The sequence below is a fragment of the Pinus tabuliformis genome, chromosome 2_2 (genome assembly GCF_031772625.1).
Source record: "Pinus tabuliformis cultivar Carrire ecotype Pingquan chromosome 2_2, CPIR1, whole genome shotgun sequence".
NCBI classification, from domain to species: Eukaryota; Viridiplantae; Streptophyta; class Pinopsida; order Pinales; family Pinaceae; genus Pinus; species Pinus tabuliformis.
The window spans coordinates 627525226-627540270 of NC_142300.1; positions in this window are offsets into that span (position 1 = coordinate 627525226).

Genomic DNA, 15045 nt, shown 5'->3' on the forward strand with positions numbered 1-15045 from the left:
GCCTTGGTCTCAGCTCATGGTCCCAAGGAGGGAGAGGTGAGATCAAGGGTTGCTTGATGGCCTTTTTCGAAGATATTTTCTATTACCAACCTATCAAATCAACCTAAAACATGAAAATCTATTTCAATCATCAAAAATGACCTAAGTAACCAAGCAAGATTTTAATCTACTAGCAGAAATTATTCTATGAATGCAGCAAAAACATGTAAAAGTACACCAAGGAGGTACTAGCACTTGGGTTGGGCCCAACCCCAAGAGCTACAGCCTCCTAAGAAGAAGCTCAGAGCTGATGCAAAATGAAATTGATCTCCATTACTCAAAAAATAACCATGTCACAAAAATGTTTACAGCAAAAGCTCCAAAATGGGCTGGAAGGCAGAGCAGCACTAAAGTGTGAAATACAAAATGTTCAAGAAGTAAACTACGAAGGCTAGAAGCCTTCCTACTTATGCACTATGAGGACCTCCAACAACCCTCCTTAACTCAAGGGGCTTGGCTGCTCAAACTGCAAGTAATCAGCCACTTCACAAAAGCTGCTTGGCTGCCCTTGGGAATCATCTTTGGTGGGTTGTTGAACTCCGAGCTGATGGTGGAGAACTCAAGGAAGGGGCCATTTAGTGCAGGAGACACCCTTCCTACAAATCCTCCGCCTTGTTCCCTCATATTTGGCTATCAAATTTCTCATAAATGCTTTACCTTGGTCCAAAAGTTGTCCAAAAATCTACAATAAGCACGTATTAGACTTCATGGTCAAGTGGCTATTCTTATTCATTCAATTAACATAAATATACTCAAAAGCATGCATAAGCTATGGAGAATGGTGGATTAATCGAGAATAATAGGAAAAATGAGCCCAAAAATTTAGCCATTTTTGGGGCTCATCAGTGTGTTTCCTTCTAGAGGTAAGTTTTTGAATGTAAGGGAATCCAGCAAAAAACAGATCATGGAAAATGTTGAGATTCAACATATCAGGAAAATCCTTGTTCTACAGAATGAAAAGGAATGTGGCAGTATCAAATATCTAAGATATGTCATCTTATGATTATGGAAGATCAAGATCATGATGGTTCACACATCAAAGGATTGTTGATCAACTTCATAGACTATTTATGCCCATCCCTACTCAATACTCCCTCATTTCTTGTTAAATTAGTACTCCTATTGTCAAGGCAACCCATAAAGATGTATGGGTATTGTCTTTCTATAACATGCCTAAGTATGAATCATGGAGAATTTTTTTGGATTGATTAACATCATTATGGACCATAGAGTGGCTGACATTTTGGGTTGAGAACTTATTTGGATGAGATTGACAAGCTTGTCAAGCACAATAGCTTTGTAAACAAGGAATTGTTCCTGTTTTCCATGGCTGGTTTGCAAAGCTCCATCCCATCCATAGTTGATGGTTTGAAACGAGGACAAAGGAAAATACAGTTTTTTTCTTTCAAAAGAAATTTTGTTATGAAAGTGGAAGTGGCTCAATCCTTGGGTTATGTCTCAGAGCATTCTACTTACCCAAATAGAAGAAAAAATTGAAGGTGGCTTCCTCACTTCCTATGCAGAGACTATCAACCTTGCACTAAATTTGGAGATTGAATGTCTAAAATGTAACAAATGCCCACCTAGAAGTGATGTTAAAGCCTCAAAAATTTACATTTTGGTAGAAAATATGTACAATTCCCTTCTGGTTGTCTTTTAAATCTTGAATAAATTTCTGAGTCTATGTTGAATTTATGTGTGGTATAATGTCAAACAGTTGGTTTCCTTATCACTGTTGATACACTTATCATAAATTTTAACTCATGTGACTCACAGAGTGACCTTCATATAACATGGAGATGCTTCATAAACACCTTATATGATGTATAAATTCAACCCATAACTACAATTAAAACTTATACAAATATGAGCAATGAAGGAAACTAACTCAAAACCACAATGAGGGAATTCTCGAAAATGTACAATTCATAAATTAGCCAGTAGTTGAGTTTACAGAGAATGAAATGATAAATTTTAACTCATGTGACACACACAATGACCTTCATATAACAGGGATATGCTTCATAAACACCTTATATGATGTATAAATTTAACCCAGAACTACAATTAAAACTAATACAAATATGAGCAGTGAAGAAAACTAACTCAAAACCACAAGGACAGAATTCATGAAAATGTACAATTCATAAATTAGCTAGCAGCTGAGTTTACAGAGAATGAAATGATATAACCTAGTTGGAGTATTATGAATGGTCGTGATGTAGTTTTTTTTGCAGAGTATAATTTAGTGTCACTAAATAAATCATTTTTAAATATTTATAAGTTGTCCAACATGCATTTCAGCTCATGGTTCTCCTCTATCAACACCCCATTTTTCACCTGCACCAGTAATTACAATACTGCCTCTCTATCTCTTCATGGTCTGCACAGTCTTCAACTCGTTCTGGGCATATAAAAATTGATTGAAAAAAGAATCAACCTATAGTTGAGGTGAGGTGAAAGCTTGAAAGCTTAAGTGATCGGTTGAGCGTCTACTTCCAGCTCTCGATTTACAGATGAAGTGGGTTTTGGTTTCTCTTGTTTTGTAGGGGAAGCAGGGGAGCAGGTTTTGTTGGTTCAAGAGAAATGATCAAAGAGAAAACCGCGCAGTTTTGTTTTTTGAATTTTGAATTGAATGGAGTTCCTCCACCTACCACCCATGCACATTAACGAGACGGAGACGGAGAGACACATCCAAGAGGATCTGGGTAGATTCAAACTTTGACAGTGACAAAATCACATCACATGGCATCGTATCGGGGGTTGGAGGAATGTCATCCAAAGCCGAAATTTTTTTCGAGCAGGAACGGAAACCGGGAAATTCCTCCACCTCACTAGACTACTCCATAATTTAGTGTGGGTTGTGGTGGAGATTAAAATAATATCATATGGAGGATTTGATTAATAAATTGGAATCTGGTAAAAGTGCTTTACTCTTGAATAAATTCGTCCATTATATGGTTAATGTGGCTTGGTAATTAATGGGGGTCAACGATCCCCAAGTGCCAACTTGGATCGAGGGACCAAACGTCTCACCTCTAGGTAGCCACCACATACCCAACATTGTCCTATGTGATCATCCTGCATGTTCCAGTTGTCGTCCTCTTCATGTACTTGTTCCTCATCTGGGTTCTGGTTAATGAGAGACAGAGGAGGGTTTTGAGTTTCATTCTACTCTCCAGCTGTTGTTGGGTTCTGTCAATGTCACAAGGCTCCCTTAAGCATTTCCCTGCCATGCCTCAAGCTCTAGAGGAATTAGTAAAACAGGGGTTCCTTGAGTCTGAGTCGATCCCAATTATCTTGCAGAGATGGACTACCAGGAAACCGTTGTCAGATTTGAGGTAGGGTACTTATTTCAGTTAATCGCTCTTTTCTTTTTTGTTTTGGATTTACCTCCCATAATACTTAACTCACAGTTTTCGTATTGGTTGTATTGCAGGTCTCAAGATTGTTTGTTGCCCAGAGTTTTCATCTGACTGGTAAGATCTTCAGACAATTTCTATTTTAAGAAATCACGTTCCTTTTATCCTCAAATAACTACTGGCCTTGGGTTTTTGCAAGTAGAGCCTACTTAGTTTTTTGGTAGCCTATGTAGCGACCTGGGTAGCATTTCTTAGTTTGTGCACTTGCTCATATACAGCTTCTCTTCAATTATTCTTAACTCAAGTGCTTACTAGGGCAGCAGGATTGTGTTTGAGGCACGTAGGTGTTACTAGCAAGATTGTTCTCAACACTACTGGATTTCTGGTGTTGCACTCCACCTCTTAGGTCAGGGTTACCCTTTTTATATTCAATGCTTAATTTTTGTTGTGCTAACTGGCCAACTAGAGTATATATGTATAATTTCTTGTAACTGTTGGAACCATTTGTAACTAATTCACAGAATTTATGTCTGTGACATTGGAACAACAATGAAATCTTGTCTTATTTTATGTTTCTGTTATGGAACCAGCTCAAGAAAAGATAGAAAATATAGATCAACGCCTTAGAATTAAGCTTCTTCGAGGGGGAAACATCCTTTACATTACATAAATGAACAATCCTTGGATGATTCAAATGACGAAACCCCCTTTCTATATATAGGAGTCTAAGGAGTCACAATATAATCCAGCCGACCTAACAATAATAATATAAAGCCACAAAAATAACAAGAGAGGGATTCTATGGGGCATAGTAATAACAATATGGGGGCAATAGGGGCACAACAATATTAATAAGGGTTATAACTACAATAGTAATGGGGTAATCAATAATATTATAGGGACCCAACATGCCCCTCTCCTTCAAAAAAGTGTTGTCCTCAACACTTGAGTAGTTCTGGATACTTCTGCATAAAATTCTCATCCTCCCATGTGGAATCTTTAGCGGATAAGTTCTTCCACTTGATAAGATACTCTAAAATTGATCGATTTCGTAGCTGTCGAGTTCTTGTTTCTGTGACTGCTTCTAGTTCCAATATAATTTTTCCTTCCTCGTCAAGTTCTGGCAATATTGTTTGAACTGGGAGCTTTTCACCTATAACCTTCTTTAAACATGAAACATGGAAAACTGGGTGCAATCGAGAAGCTGCAGGAAGCTCCAATTTGTATGCCATAGTACCAATCTTTTGCAACACCTTGTACGGACCATAATACTTTGGTGATAATTTATTATCCTTCTTAGCTTGCTTGAGGGACATTTGCTTATATGGTTGTAGCCGTAGGAATACCCAATCACCTACATCAAAACTTCTTTCACTGTGATGTTGATCTGCCTGTTGTTTCATTCTATTTTGTGCCAACACGAGGTTATCCTTTAAGAGTTGGAGGACTTGTTGTTGATGTTCGATGTGATGTTCCACTGCCTGAACCTTAGAATTTTCTCTTAAATATGATGTGATGGATGGTGGTTGATACCCATAAAGTGCCATAAATGGGGTCATTTTTGTTGCTGTATGAAAGGAAGTGTTATACCACCATTCAGCCAGAGGCAACCATTTGACCCATTGTGTCTGTTTATCAGATACAAAGCAACGAAGATATCCTTCCAAACATTTGTTTACTATCTCAGTTTGCCCATCAGATTGAGGATGATAAGATGAGCTATGAGCTAACTGAGTACCAAGACAAGAAAATAATTCTGTCCAAAAATTTCCAGTGAAAATGGGATCTCTGTCACTTACAATAATCTTTGGGTTTCCATGTAGCTTTTGAATTGTTTCCATAAATGCAGTAGAAACTGTACTGGCTTTAAATGGATGTGATAATGCACAAAAGTGTGCATACTTGGTAAGTCTGTCAACTACCACCATGATGACACTCTTTCCCTCAGACTTGGGTAAACCTGTGATAAAATCCATTGAAACCTCCTCCCAACGTTGGCTTGGAATGGATAAAGGTTGTAATAGACCCGGTGTCTTAATTGTTTCAACTTTATTTTGTTGGCAAACCAAAATTCCGCCACAAACTTTTGAATATCTGATTTAAGGCCATCCCAAAAAAATTCCTTCTTAACCCTGTGGTAAGTTTTTAAAAATCCTGAGTGCCCTCCTAAGGGAGAAGTGTGCAATTCCATAAGAATCTTTTGTTTTAGCTGGGAATTCTTACAGAGGTATAAGCGATCTTTGTACCATAACGAATCATTTTGCCAGCTAAATGTATCAAATGTACTGGAATCTTGTTGTAACCTTTGAATAAGTGCCCACACTTCTTCGTCATTCTTCCATTCCTCCCTTGCTTCGTTTATCCAATCTGGTTGGATAATAGAAATGGCGCACAACAATGCTTCCACATCCTCATCCTTTCTTGAGAGTGCATCTGCCACCACATTTTGCTTCCCTTTTTTGTAGATGATTTCAAAGTCATAACCCAACATCTTTGTGACCCACTTTTGTTGCTCTTCAGAGGATAATCTTTGTTCTAAAAAGTATTTAAGGCTATCATGATCCGTTTTTACCTTGAAGTGTCTTCCCATTAGGTAGGGTCGCCATTTCTTAAGTGCATGGAGTATTGCCAACATTTCCTTCTCATAAATAGCTTTTCTTAAAAACTTTCCCTTGATTGGACGACTTTCAAAAGCAATGGGTCTTTCATCTTGCATTAGAACAGCACCAATTCCATTTCCTGAAGCATCACATTCCACAATAAAGGTTTTTGTGAAGTCCGGTGTAGCTAAGACCAGTGCTTGGCACATTGCCTCTTTAAGATGTTCAAAGGCCTTTGTTGCTTCTGAAGTCCATGAAAATGCATCTTTCTTCAATAATGTTGTTAGAGGTGCTGCTATTCTCCCATAATTCTTAACAAACTTGCGATAATACCCTGTCAACCCGAGAAATCCTCGCAGATGCTTTATGGATGTGGGGATTTTCCATTCCTTAATGGCTTTAATTTTGCTAGGGTCTACCTTAACTCCTTCATGAGATACAATATGACCCAAATATTCCACCTCCTGGACTCCAAAGAAACATTTGGATCTTTTTGCATATAATTGTTTCTCCTCCAATAGTTGTAGCACCCTGTCAACATGTTCAACATGATCCTTCCAAGACTTGTTGTAGATTAGTATATCATCAAAAAATACTAACACAAATTTTCTAAGGAATGGTTTGAAAATTGAATTCATCAAACCTTGAAATGTTGAAGGTGCATTGGTAAGGCCAAAAGGCATGACCAAAAATTCATAATGACCCTCATGAGTTCTAAATGTTGTTTTCAGAATGTCTTCAATCTTCATTCTGATTTGATGATATCCTGAACGAAGATCCAACTTGGTGAAGTAAATTGATCCATGCAATTCATCCAGTAATTCATCAATGACAGGAATGGGGAACTTATCTTTAATAGTGAGCTTGTTGAGCTCCCTATAATCCGGACACATGCGCCATGATCCATCCTTCTTGTGCACCAATACTACTGGAGCAGAGAAAGAACTTTGACTCGGTTGAATTATACCAGCCTCTAGCATTTCTGCAACCATACGTTCAATTTCACTCTTTTGGACATAGGGATATCTGTACGGCCTGATGTTTGGAGGAACACTTCCTGGAATCAGATGAATAGCATGATCATGATCACGCATAGGTGGGAGACCTTTGGGAGTCTCAAATACCTTGGAATGATTGTCCAGGACTTTTTGGAGATCTGGAGAAATAGATGATTCCGATGTGGAAACATCTAGCGAACATAATTGTGCAATTACACCTCTTTGCTCCTTTTTTAGAAGCTTTGTCATACCATTAGAGCTGATTATCTTTCCTGGTTTCCCTGCAATACCCCTTAATTCAACTTCCTTTCCTTCCGTAGAAAATTTGATGAAAAGTTCTTGAAAATTAAAAGCTATTGTACCCAAGGATTGTAGCCATTGGACTCCTAGTACAACATCAGCACCTCCCATTGGAATGGAAAGCATTGGGCTAGTCAATACATATTCTCCCATGGATAGCTTGATATTATGGCACTTTCCAGAGAAATTTATTGTTCCTCCATTTGCAATCATCACTTGACACTCTGGTGCTGGATATAGGAAGCAATTCAATTCTTTTGCTACCTTACAATGAATAAAATTGTGGGTGCTTCCTGAATCAATCAACACTATTACCTTTTTCTTCTTGATTTGTCCTTCTATCTTGATGGTTTGAGGAGTGGTAATTCCCGCCAATGCATTACAAGATATGGTCGGATTTATTTGTTTTTCATCTAGGCTTTGTTCCTGGAGTATATCCTCTTCTTTTGACCTTTCTTGCTCCTTTTCTTCTTCCTCTTCACAATCTATGTAGAATAATTTCTTCTCAGCACACTTATGACCTTTTGTGTATTTGCTATCACAACTGTAACAAAGCCCTTTTGCTCTTTTTTCTTCCAATTGTTGTGGTGTCAACCTTATAGGTTGTGGAAGACTAGGGGCAACAACACTTCCGTCTTTATAGTTGTGAGTGGTATGCTTCCTGGTTGCCATAATTTTTCTTTCCATTTTTCTTGCTAACCTGAATGCCTTCTCTAATGAATCAGGTTCCCAAAGGCGAACATCATGTTGGATATTATCCTTTAAAGACCCTATGAACACATCAATCCTATGCTCCTCTGGAATATCTTTTACCCTTATGTTCAATTTTTGGAACTCCTCAATGTGCTCCATTATTGAACCCTTTTGTTTGAGACTTATCAATTGGCTAAAAAAAGTGTTGCTTTTTGTATCCTCATAATGTGCTATCAATTCTTCCGTAAAAATTGCCCAAGTGATAAATTGTTTACGAGAGCAAAGCCATTGATACCATACAAACTGATTTGGTTCCAAATATAAAGTTGTCATACGTACCTTTTGTGTGTTTTGCACATTATTGAGATCGAAGAATTGCTCCATCTGTAATATCCATGTGGCGGAATCCTTGCCATCAAACTTCCTCATATCGATTTTTGGAATATGGTGGGTCTTCGATCCAACATTAGAGTCTATGGAATCATGATTAACATTTATTTTGTTCACATCATGAGTTTCCTTTACAACCTTTTCACCATTAGTAAGTATTTCTTGTAGAAAATTTGTCAAATCTGTCTTCAAATCTGCTATGTCTATCTTCAAATCTGTCTTCGAATCATCCATATTAGCTTCCATGCCCTTTATCTTAGATTCCATGCCATTTATCTTAGCTTCTGTTAGCTTTTGTGAGTGTGACATTTGTTGCACTTGTTCTTGTAATTTTGATATATCATGTAGCATTTCTTCCTCTTCTTCATGAGTCATGCTAGAGCTTTCAGGTTCCTTACTAGGTGTTTGCATTTTCTTTCCTTGGGGCATCAGTTACCGATAATAATGTTTTACTATGCCCTTTGAATTCCTTCAAACCAAGCTTACGCAAAAATTTTAAAAAAACTACACACATGTTTTCACTTTGTAGAAGCCTGATATTGAATCTGATGTATCTCTATAAATTCAGATCCTCCAAATCTGAAATTGCGACCTATAGTATCCTTCTGTGTCCTCTTCCCAATGCTACAAGTCTGACCCAAATTGGATTCTCCAAGGAAGAGTTATGCGAAATCTCCCACAGTGACTTGATTATAGACTAGTTCAGTAGAGCGAACTTGTACGGCGTGCCATGAGTCACAGTTTCGACCTTTGGATCTAAAAAATGCATACAAGAAACTACAGTCCGTCCTCTTCCTGTACCTTCTTACGAAATTTCAATCTGATCCCCAGAGAGAAAGTTATAAAGATTTTCCCAAGGTCACCTATTCGGAATGTAATTCAGGAGTCTCCAAAAAGACCAATTTCCTCAGATCATATCTCCACAAATGTAGTGCGAAAAGCTCTGAAATTCGGACCCGAGGTTCAGCGCCATTTGTTCTCAAATGGGTTTTTTTTGCAACTTCTGGAACATCACAGAAAAAAAGTTATAGCGAAAATGCCACGATGACCTGTTTGGAGCAGCGAAGCCCTAGAATCCAAAGCTCTGATACCAAATGTTATGAAACCAGCTCAAGAAAAGATAGAAAAGATAGATCAACGCCTTAAAATTCAGTCTTTTTGAGGGGAAGGCTCCTTTACATTACATAAATGAACAATTCTTGGATGATTCAAATGACAAAACCTCCTTTCTATATATAGGAGTCTAAGGAATCACAATATAATCCACCCAACCTAACAATAATAATATAAAGCCACAAAAATAACAATAGAGGGATTCTATGGGGCACAGTAATAACAATATGGGGGAAATAGGGCACAACAATATTAATAAGGGGTATAACTACAATATTAATGGGTAATCACTAGTATTATAGGGACCCAACAGTTTCTTTGAAGTATTGTCTCCTATCACTAGGTTTTGTCTGTTCGTTACCACTTTAATGTGAAATATATATATATATATATTCTGTTTCCATATTCATATAGCATGCTTACAGTCTAGCGTGGCTCGGTTCTCATTTGAATCACCATTCATTTAAAAAAATTTACTTTGAACTCTTCTTTATAACTCGTCAAACCAATTGATTCACAGTTCTCAGTTTGGGTTAGGTTACAAGCAAATTTGGAGTTTTCTTTATATATATTTTTAAAGACAAATTCAACAAATGTTATACTGATTCATGAACATGTAATTTAGGAATTTCTTTTATGAATCAGTTCCGAGTTCCTTTGTTTTGTTGTTGTTGTTGTAAATTTAATTTCTCAGGTAAAGCCTCAGGATTAAGCAATCTTTTACAGGTTTACTCTTTGTTGTAAATTTAATTTCTCGAGTAAAGCCTCAGGATTAAGCAATTCTTTACAAGTTTACTCTTCCAGAAGGTTCTAGGTCATTAGCTTCCAATAGTAGTTATCATGAGAATTCGAGAATCCATTATTGGAAGCATTCTTTTAAATCATGCACTCTTTACTTACAACAATCTTTATAAATCATGCAACTTTACTTACAACAATCTTTCTAAATCATGCAATATCATGACAATTTGAGAATCCATTATTTCGAGTATTCTTTTAAATCATACACTCTTTACTTACAACAATCTTTCTAAATCATGCAACTGTACACTCGCCAAACAACTCTGTTTTATATCAAAATTTCCCTGATAATAATTATTTTCAAGAATCTTCCCTATTCTTAGTAAATAACCAACATAGTGCAATGGTATTGAACAAAATTCTTATTTACTACAAGCATTAATAGAATAAACACAACCTGTCTGAAATAATTACAGTGCTATGCAAATACTTAACCATTAATAGAATAAACACAACTATCTAAAATAATTAGAGTGCTATGCAAATACTTATCTGAAATATTCCCTAACTGTGATCGTGAAGTCACTAAGGATACCAGCCCACCCAACCAACACGAGTCTCGCAATAACATCCAGACTATTGCCAAACTCCCCGAGCTTTTTTTCCCAGACAAGGAAGACAGTTACCAACCACGAGTCTGGCAATAATGTCCAAACTATTGGCAAACTCCCCGGAGCTTCCTTTCTCAGACAAGGAAGACAGTTAAAGAGATTACAGGCTTTCCCTCTGAACCTCGAGACTACACAGTCCAAGGAAGACAGTTAAAGAAATTACAGGCTTTCCCTTTGAACAGACTACACAGTCCAATTCAAAGTAATATGGGAAGTCTCCTCAAAGATTCCACTGGCTGAATGTCTAGCTCAAGAACTCTTTGGGTTGACATTACTCTCTCTGTCTCTTCCTCTGCCAAGTGCACTGTGTTTTTTTCCTCTCCTCCCCTTTTTCTTTCCAGAGTAAAAATAACTCTTTTCTTCTTAACTGTATAGCGATTAGGAAATCCACTACTTAAGTTCCTTACTTAAGTTCCTCTCTTAATCAGTTCAAATCACCTAACTTAGTTTCTTATGTTACAAATAGCAAGGTCTTTGAAACATGTAAGAGGATTTCCAAACAGTCATATGTTATTAACAAAATCTAATTAACAAAACAACTTTAATTATTATAAAGTTCCTGTCTAACTGTTATGTAAATTAATCAATTCAAATCACCTAATGCACTTGGGGGTGTTACAAATAGCGAGATCTTTGAAACATGGGAGAGGATATAAGTTTTTTATTTAGATCGAAAGAGATTTCACAAACTGACAATGGAAACAGGTTTTTATTAAGGAATATATAAATTAAAAAATTGTAAAAATATAATAAATTTTATTTCTAATCTTTTTTTATTATATCTATATATAAAAGATTTTATAAATTATTAACCTTAAAATTATTACAAATAGTTTATTATATAATTTATGAGAACCGAATATAAATATATAGAATAACAATAATTTCTACTAACTAATATAAATTTATTTAGTTAACTATAATCTTTTGATCACAATTTATTATATAATTTATAAGAACGGAATATAATTACATAGATAACTAATATAAGTTTATGTAATTAACTGTTATCCTTTTTACTGTAATATAAAATCAAAATTTTTGAAAAAAAATATTATTATAATTATAATTAATTATTATTTACCTAATCTAAAATTTAGGTTAAAAAACTTCTAATCATTTATATGATATCAAAATCTATATTTAAAAAATTTTAATTTAAAAAAATTAAAATATTCTCCTTTTTTCAATTGTAATTTATAAAATTTAAAATATATTGTTAATTTTTTTAAATTATAGTTTACAAAATTTAAAATATTCTTTAATTCTTTAAATATCATTTGTATGTATTTGTAATCAAAATTTGGTTTATAAAATCTTAAAATGAGATACAATTTAAAAATATCATTCCCAATAAAAATCATATATATAAATAATAAATTTAAAAATTATTTCTCTTATTTTTATATATATATATTTCCCAATATAAATCATATATATAGATAATTGTGATGACCCCGGAAAATGTAAATATTGTAATTTTACTGTGGTAAAAAAAATAGAATTGAAAGACTGTTTTTAAAACTCTAACCATATTATTTTATTGTGAATTAAATATATATTGAAAAGGAATATATACTTCTTGAAATGCTGGCAACTTCTGAAAGGAAGATTTGAAAGAGGAAATCAGTTATGAAAACTTTATGAAACTACCTCCCTAACTGGAGGGGCCTCCACGGAAAAGGGAGGGTAGAGACAAAAATTATGTGGTGTAGGGACAGATAGAAGAAGAAGAAAAAGAAAGAGAAAGCTAGTTAAGTCTGGTGAGGACCAGATAACCAGACACAAGTTGCATGTATCTTGTTGAGGGCTTTGGGCCTGCAAGATAGCTCGGGGGGAGATTCCAGTTTCGGTAATGGATCTCATGGTTGGGTGGTCAAGAGCAGCAAAGTATACAGGTGAACCTCTGTAACACATCTACAAACAGGCGGACTAGGTAAGTGGAAATTTCTGGAAACTATCTTATTGATGACTATACATCTATGATGTTAGAGTTAACTGCAAGTTACAGAAGTCTAAGTACAGTAGGAGAGACTGTGAAATTATCTGAAAAAAAAAAAAAAAAAAAAAAAGGAGGAAGAAAACTCACTTATCTTTTACCCTTACTTTACATGCGGTAATGTTATCTGTTCGAAATAAAAATATAGTAATTCTGCCATGATTATTGGTCCTTCAAAACTCAAAGACAGAAGTCAAATATTCCTATATAGAACACCGATGAATTACTTTACATATATAAGGAAATAAATAAGTTTGTTAACCATGAGTCTGTACACTTTACTAGAGAATAAAATAGCAAACCCGAGCCGAAAATTACAAGAACTGGTAGGAACTACTATAATGTGATTGTTCAATAAAGAGATTCATAAGACCAGACGATATTACATCATATATGACAGTCTGCACGAACTGTAGAACAAGCATATATGAAACAAGTACAAATTACATATTTCACCATAGACCAGAAAGCAAATGCGATAAGCGGTGTGGATTCTACCGTCGAAATAGTCATACATTTCTTTTCAACCATAAACAAAGCCCTTCTATCATTATCCTTACATATCGATAGTATGGTGCTCTAACAGTTCAAAGAGGCATTACAACCGAAAACGGAACAGGAAAAGAACCAACTACTATTTCCCTTAAGACAACGGCGGTTCCACTGTATTATAGAAATATGAGAACATATATAAGAATATCACGGAAATATGAGAGCATGTTTATAAATATCACAGTAAAATGAGAACAGGTATATAAATATAACAGAACTGACATTATAACACATATAAACTATTCAGGAGAGGTGAGTTTAGTCTGTTATTAACTGCTCAGAAAAACCCAAAAATGAGTTTATAACTACAGAGTCGAGTAAGCATGCCTGAGAACGGTGAACTCGAGAAATAACAATGCTATTCATTAAAAAAAAACAGAGAGGTTCCATGTTCCGTGACCGGTCCAACCAGTAGTCTCAACTACTCCGTTACCAAATAATTACACTGTAAATGGTTATAAAAACAAACAAAGGAATACTGAGATAATTTAACCGCGGGGACTGCCAAGGCACCTCCCGTTGAAGGAACTGACCGTTCCTCACAATTCCAACAGAACCGGCCGAGACAACGAAGTCTGGGGTTACAAAAGAAAAACCATAAGCAGCCTCGGAGGCAAGCCTCAAGGAGCCTGTCTTGGGTTACTTCGGCCAAGATATGAAAATCTGGAGCCAAATAAAAAAAAAATGAGAACGCGTATATATAAATTTCATGACCGCACCAGTCGAAAGGAAAAAACCCAAACATTGCACCGAGGAAATAGTTCGAGCATGAAATTGCTTACCCGCTATATGGCGTTAAAAGTTGGGTTGCTGAGGGTCCAACGTCCTGTATATAGAAGGAATTCATTGCCGCAACAACCACCTTCAAGCACAGAGAAACAGTTGAACTGTTAATACACATACTAATTCAAAAGAGAAGCCTGTATAAAATACTGACATAACAAGAGAATCGGAAAAACTTAATGTAACAAATGCCATCACCTACAAGATTTGATTTCCGGAAAGTCGAAGTCCTATGTAGCGGATGAATTTTGGTAGAGGAGTTAATGAAAGGCATCCCCTGTATGCGAAGGAGACAAGCCAAACCTGGGAGCGGCGCCAGGCCCAAATGAACTGGGTGAAGACTCAAGCCACTTAATACGAACCCTAAAACCCTCCGATAAACCTCCACCCTCAGATCTCGATCGGATGATCTCCTTCGTCGAAATGAGGCGGGAACCTGAGGCGCGGGGAATGAGGGTACGGGGCTCTGCCACTTCACATGGTCAAGCAGGAAGGGCAGGCCAGATGCACTGTAGAACATTAAACACCTGTCCATAAACTTAATACCGCTCAACAACTCATCGCCGGATTAATATTCCGGTCGCAACATAAAATGCCAGCGCTATTAACCGGTTGCCTATGTGTCAAATGCGATGCATACATACCAAAAACGTTCAAATGTTGCCGAGGTATCATAATCAATGCGTACTTGTCGTTGGTAAATATTTCTGAACATTCTTTAATAAGATTAATAGTCCGAGTGGACTGTTTGTCATAGCGGGTGTGTGCAAATTAGTGAATATGGTAAGTTAAGTGTGTAAAGGT